Source organism: Protopterus annectens, chromosome 11.part0 (genome assembly GCF_019279795.1).
Source record: "Protopterus annectens isolate FY-2018-M chromosome 11.part0, PAN1.0, whole genome shotgun sequence".
Classification (NCBI taxonomy): domain Eukaryota; kingdom Metazoa; phylum Chordata; order Ceratodontiformes; family Protopteridae; genus Protopterus; species Protopterus annectens.
Window position 1 is genome coordinate 203,290,583 of NC_056745.1, and position 7,500 is coordinate 203,298,082.

At 35.8% G+C, this 7,500-nt stretch overlaps 1 protein-coding gene across 1 annotated transcript in view; it reads right to left on the reverse strand.

The window, feature by feature from the left end:
- Positions 1 to 7,500, reverse strand: part of LOC122815266 (nuclear receptor-interacting protein 3-like) — a 1,043,659-nt gene that overhangs the window by 621,877 nt on the left and 414,282 nt on the right. The gene's annotated exons all lie outside the window — the stretch shown is intronic.

Below are 7,500 nucleotides of genomic sequence, written 5' to 3' on the forward strand. Positions count from 1 at the left end.
GTATCTTTGGTCCGAATGAGATAAATAAGCTCTGTATCTGCTGTAAACATGGAGTGATACGTTTCAATTCATTGTTGCTGCCTTTGCTTTCAGAATAGTTTGTTCATTACCATGCATACTTCTGGAAAATTTTGACTAGGCGAGTTCAAAAGAACAGCTTTACCATGTTGTAGCTACTGTCGCATTTATGATGGATAAATATTAGTCCTTATTTTGCTTATCTTTGATAACTTTTAATCTGAAGCATCTTGATTGTTAGTACTATGGCATTTTCTGTTTTATGCTTTATCATTTATACTATACTGTTTTTGTATTTCCAGCATAACACTTAACTGTCCATCATTTTGCAGAATTTCCCTGATTTTTCATCATACTTTTGGTTTGCTCCTCATGAGTAAATTTTGTGGCACTGAAGAAATTAAATAATGACAGACATCTGCGTGTCAGAAAATGCATGCTAATGCATCACTTGTTTGTCTAGCAACTTTCTAAGTATATGACAGCAATATTTAAAATCTGTCTCTGATTTTGGTCCTTTGTTCTTTATTATTTTCACACTATTTTTTACTTTTTCCCTGATTCTTGATAGCAGAAGTTGAAAGGTATGATTTCAGGAAATTACTCTGCACTTATTGGTGCAGCGGTAGCGTTGTTGCCTCACAGCAAGAGATTCTCCTGTTCGATTCTCGGCTGGAGTGCCTTCTGTGTGGAGTCTGCATGTCCTCCCCGCATTCGAGTGGCATTCGAAAGACATGCGTGAATGGGCATTCCTTCTCTGAAAGTTGGGCATCGGGCTGGCAACTCGGCACCATAAAAAAAAAAAAATAATCTACTGCCAATTATTAGCGGACCGTATTTCCGCTGTGGCGACCCCTAACCTGCAAAAAGCCGAAAAAACTGCTAGTCTGCACTTATAGCATCCTCTTTTTGTTTTTCAAGACATTGTAATCTCCAGTTTTGTACATTATTCATTTGCACCCATTCATTTCTGTGATAAATAACCTCTTGAACTTTAAATTTCCAAAGTTACATTGTCACGTAAAGTGTACTTTTTGAATTTTGCAAGTTTTTGTCACATATGTACCTTTAAAGACCTTTGTATACTCCCTTGTGTCATACTTGAATGTTGTCCTTTCCGAGATCTAGCTAATAATTTACTAAAACATGTTTTAATGCGATTAACAAAGAATTCGAGCTCATTATCATTGTTAAATTCAAATAGCTTTTATCTGTATATTCTGATGTTACAAGCTGACATTTTGTAAGAGTGAATCACTTGAATAATTCATTGTCATTTTATGCCATTGAGACATTTTTTTACTTTGTGCAGTATTTAAAATAATGACTCTGCTCTGTAGGACCGTTATACTGAATTATAATACATCTCAGCTACTTGCAAACGTATCAGTTCTTTGTGGTTTATGTATGCACACTGAATGTGTGTGTGCGTCTGTCTATGTATCTTCCACTGCCGATCACCACATAAAGGATTAATTGATTATTATTTATGTGATACTGCAATGCGACTGCATTATAGAGTTACTACTGATATTTTAACACAGAATTGTGGAATTTCAGAAGAAACACAAGTATGAAATCATTCAAATCTTTATTTCTTGTTGACCTTTTCTTATGCATGTATGTTGGCTATGTCATGGCAAAAGAATGGGAAATAATCAGAGCAAGTATTTTTATATTTCGAAAGTAAAACTGTGTAAAGTGACAAATCAGTGACACGGCTGTTCTCAAGGAAGTTAAGCACAGTATAGTACAGATGATTAAGGCTAGGAGATAGAAATATCATCCTAGTGTCATGGATTCCATTCCCTTAGTTTACACCTACTTACTGTATGGCTCTAAGTTATTAAAGAGACAGTGTTCCTGACCTAATCCCGTTAAAAGGTATTAATGCCTTGCAAGCTAATCAAGTTAACAAATGCATCAAATAAAAAAAACAGCATTCTTACACAAAACAGTACTATTATTATTATTACAGTATCCATAATAGAAACAAGGATTGCAAATAATTTAAAAGGGTGGTAATCTGACAGGCTTGCTTAGAGAGTTAAGGCTCATAATTATTTGAAGTTCTGTCCTGTTATCCTGGGTTTGAGTCTCTCAGTTTCTGTTTGCAAACTGTGCAGTACTGACCAGGAAGGACACTTAACCACATAGTATACTGGGTCACCTCTGAAAAAAAGTACACTTATATCACATGGACCTATCTACTTATCAAATAAATAAAATAAAAGCAGTCACAGCAGAACATGGCTATTCTTCTGGAATGTGAAATTTGATTAGAAAACCTTCCAGAAAATAGCAGGCCTAAAGGATGGAAATGATTTCTGTCTTCTATAAATCATTTGCCATAAGAAAACACAACATTAAGTTAAACCTGTTCTCTCTGGCATAAATCCCTACATGACCAGATGAATAGCTAATTGGCTCACGGACTGGACACGTGTTTAAAATGGATGAATCCAGATCCGGTAAGAGGCCAGTTACTAGTAGTGTGCAACAGGGCTCAGTGCATGGATCACTCCTGTTCTGAATATTCTTCCCTGAAGTCAAGGCTAATGTGGAAGGCCTCTGGATGGCAAAGTTTGCCAACAAATGCAAGATGGGGGCAATCACTGAATTCCCAGTAATGTAGATATACTTCAGAGGGCTCTTGATCAGACAAATGATTGGTGTCAGAACCATGGCAGGGCACTTGTCAGTGAGGTAACTTGCATTTTAGAAAGAACTGAGGGGTGAGTTACCCTTGAGCCATAAGATCTGGAGCGTCTTGAAGAAGTCATGTCTCTAGGGTGGTCCTTTTCTTGTTTATTGTTTATTCTACTGATGTTAAGCAGAACTTATTTGATTCCATTCAGTTCTTGGGTTTTGTTTGGGAAACAAGTAAGGAGGAAGACTATTCAATTACCTTGCTTCTATATGGGGAAAGTGTCTGGGTATAGACAGAAGGCTGATTATTTTGCATCTGTTATAGATATATGGAGGCAAGTAAATGCTGTTGTGTATAATGCAAAAGGCCATGTGAAAACTATTCTTCATGTAATTACATAAATATTTATGGAAGTAATAGATGTAATACAGAAAAAAGAATAAGGTATGGCGAAGGGAGAGAAAGAGGAACAAACATAAAAGAAACATTAAAGAAACAAGAGTTGTGTTGTATAACATCCTTTTTATGGTATCACTGTAGTATAGTCCCCTTTTGGGAATGAGGTTGTACCTGAAACATTAACTTGTGTAAGTTGTATGAGAGCTTACAATAGTAAAGGAGTATGTTATCCTTCAGATCAGATATTAAGTCAAGATCCCTTTTACTCATTCTGGCATTGATGTTGTCCTTATTTATGCCTGTATGAAAACAAAACTATTCAGGACACTATGAACAAAATAATGGAGACCAAGGCCTCTTGGTCGCTACTTCTCTTCCCTTAAAATTTGGTACATACAACTTCCAGCCCATGCATGGGATCTGCTATATATACTGCCTTCTACCAAGCTTTCAGTCAGTTTGGTACTTACTAGTCAAAGTATCTTGTTTGCAAATTGCTTTGGAGTGCCTTCCATAAAATTTGCTAGATTCTTATTCTGTGGGATGCTTATTGGGAAACAGAAGAAATCTATATAAAATGAAAACGCTAAAGAAAGAAGTATGAATAGAGATGAGACTAATCATTTCTGAATAAAGGCAGTACTTTCCTAGAGTTTAGGAATAATTTAGGGCATGTGGCAGTAATGTGCAGGAAGCTTGGTTTGGTAAAGGTAGCATCCATGTTAAATGGTTTCAAAATACTGAACTTTATGGTGGAAGGAAGACCTAAAGCAGGTCATCTTGTGATGTCTTAAGACGAGTTGTAGTCGTCATAAGAAGTTTAAGAAGATTAGATAAAATGACAGTCTAGTCTTGATGGAAGGACCATGGGTGGAGATTCAAGAAGTTCATAAAATAAGCAGGTTATTATTATTATTATTATTATTATTATTATTAATAATAATAATAATAATAATAATAATAATAACTATAATGCATTATTTAACTTCTGTCATTTATTTTATAAAGTATAATTATTAATATTAGTGATAATGTATTATTATTCCCATTAATCTATTAGGAAATTATTTACAGAGGGTCAAGACCTACAAATACATAGTCCTACCATTTAATTCGATCATATCCTTTAAAGAACATGTATTAGTAATAATTAATAAGATAATAACTCAGGTTAAGGCTTGTTGCACTGTATCCAATCACCTCACTTTAGAATCTAGATGAACAATCACAATAAATGTTTTGAGGCCTATGCTTGAATATGTCTTCCAAGTAATAATACAAAACTCCAGTCAAAACACTTTGCTACTTCAGATGGCTGTTAATAACATTTTGATTACCTCAGCCCCCCCAAAAATGAACATTACTGCTTCAACTTACAAATGGCCTGTTAGCTACTTTTGGTATTTAAACAATCTTGCCTCTTTCAAAAAAAAAAAAGGAATAGGGACCTCTCCCTTAAACAAAGAACAAATGTAGAAGAATCTCTTACACTGAATAGATAATCTTTGAAGTAGTCAGAAAAAAAGAGCCTTGGGAAAATAGGTTGGGCTGACTGGAATAATTTACTTACGAATAATACAAAGGAAACAAATTAACTATTGGAGGAAGTTATCAGAATATCTGAAGGAGAGCATTATCTGTCAATACTTTAGTGATGATGATTAGTAAGAACTCAACATCCAGTGTTATGATAATAAATAGTTCACATTAACTCCTTTTTTTTCTTTATCTAACATCTAAAAAGTGAATTATATATTAAACTGATCCTTAGAAGGATATGTATAACACGTATAACAAAACATCCCTCTCACTGTATGTTAATTGTATATCAAAGTGACCGTACATAGCTCCTATTAAATTGCCTTAAACAAAACTCTCTGTTTCAGAGTACTATTGATATATGTCACTTATCTTGGTATTAGATTTATACTTACACTATCCTACCTTCTGTCTGGAGACATGGGTGAACACTATCCTGCAATAGTATTAGTTTACTCTAGTCATTAGCTAATAACTTTCCAAATGTGGGTGTTAAACTCACTGATCTTATTTCCCTGGATTCCATTAGTCACACTCTCAAGAAGTGGTTTAACACGTTTCCACTGCCTATCCAGAGGGATCTCTGCACAAATGAATGATACATTTAAGAGTTCTGTAAGAAATTATGTGCGGTGTTGTTCATGTAGGAGCAGATTTGTGTGGACAGATGCCTGTCCGGCTACATATTTGTGTTGGTGCCTAACTCCTACTGCAGTTATCTGCCATATCTCCTGTAATGTCTACCAGGTCATGGCCAGGCAAAAAAAAAGGCTTTTCCTCCTCCATATATCTGAGCTTAGAGCAGTTAGTTCTCCGTCCCCTAACTTGTCATCTGACACCTATGTTAAAAGAGTATTGGTCACCAGTTCACAACAGAAAGCTTGTTTCAGATGAAGTCAAGGGACTGAAAGTGCTATTCCTGGGTTTTATTCTCCTCGGTTCTGGGATATTTATTTTTTTGCTGCATTTTGTTATCAGGTAGGTCCAACTAAGCCAATATCTCTTTTATCAGTGAAACTTAGGGAATTACTTCCATCACATTTGTTATGCAAAAAGTCACAGCACATTAAAATTATAAGATGCTTGCAAATACAACAGCAGAAAAATATGCAGTGAAAGAGTAGAGCAGTTTCCTCTTGGTCACCTGCTCTAAACACCTTGTCTGTAGTACACAGTATGATGTGTTTGTGAAGTGCTTGCATATAGATGGTGTGAATAACCCTCCAAGTTCTTGCCCAATAAAGCCTGAATGCAAGAATAATCACCTGATGGTAAGAATGTTGTAATAACTTTCCTAACTGTGTAATACACTTTCTGGGGAACCCTGCTGGTCACCTAGTGAGTGTCATGTTTTGCCATGAGCCAGCTGACATTCTAAGTCTTTCCAGCTAAGTAGCTGTGAAGTCAGCAGACCAAGCTGCAATCAGATGACAGAGTCAAGTCTACTTCTCCAAATGCTGTGGACAAACATTAAATGCATCTGACAGGATCAGGAAAATGCATCATCCATTCTTCTGAGTATGCAATATGTTATATCTTGAACAGGATTGAGCCAACACTGTGTCCTGCACAGAGTTCATTTTCTGTAAAAATGACAAATCCACGTGAATCAGCAAAGGCAGTTAAATGATGGTAGACCACTTTTTTAATTTGCTTAGTTATGGGATTGAGTGGAGAAATGAGTCTGTAGACAACTTTGCTAACTTCACATCTACCTTTAAGGATAGAAACAATGAGGACCTCTTTCCAGATTCTTGGCATATGGCCTTCCTTTTTATAAGTAGTTGAAAATTCAGGCGATGATGACAACAAGAGAAGTTATGGCCATGTTCACAAGTTTGCATGTTAGATCACCCTTGGAGGAGGGATTTCTTGTCTCTCTGAAAAAGCTGTAAGCTTCAATCTTCTCAAGCCATTGACAGATCAAAAGTAGGAATTTCATTTTGTGTTATCAATATGGGAAATTTAGTGGAGAAATGAAAGAGCTTATAGAGCAAGAGGACTTTGCATTTTTACTGCCGTTGTCAAGAAGAGCAAATTAAACACTTCAGCAACACAAGTTTGAGTCTCAGGATTACAATCAGTTGTTGGGATGGACCTGATCAAACATTTCTAGATAGAAACACTGATCTACAAATGTAAAGTTTTGAGTTGGCAGAAATAATGCAGTCTCATCAGCATAATATGTGCCTGCAGGAGTAGCCCAGGGTTCTGTCCTGTTTTACATGCTTGTTTTGTCAGATACACCAGTTCACTGACAAGAAATTAAAAGGCCACCCAATATGCATATGATTCAACAGCATTTTACTCTGCCTTCATTATAACCAATGAACTTAAAAAAAACTAAAATCTAGTTTTCTATCCTATATTATTAACTCTTTAACTTTAAACTGCTGCTGAACACATCAAAGACCAAATACATTTTATTAATCTCAAAGCAAATAAATAAATCTTAATGCTCTAAATTTCAAATTCAGTCAGAGGATCAGACCACAACAGAAGTTACTTCCTCCATAAAACTCTTACGGTGATACTAGATCTGAAATGCAGATGCCATTGCCATTTCAAAGTGGCTATCACAAAAGCAAACCAAAAATTAGGAATGCTCAACCACGCAAAACAATTTATTGGATTTTAGTACAGCGGCAACCTTCAGGGCTCTCCTTCTTCCATGTCTCCTTTATGTTCTTAACATTATTAAGAGTCCATTCCATTTCCTGTGTTAGTCTCAAAATGGTGGCACGTCTGCCATATCATTACACCAACTTACGTCTAAGGCCATATCTTCTGTAAATGCTAGTGTTATTGTATACTAAATTAGACCAAAGTGTTTTAAACAGGATAGTGCCTTCTTTTTTCTCAGTGTGACTTACTCTTCCTTAACCTTTATTGTA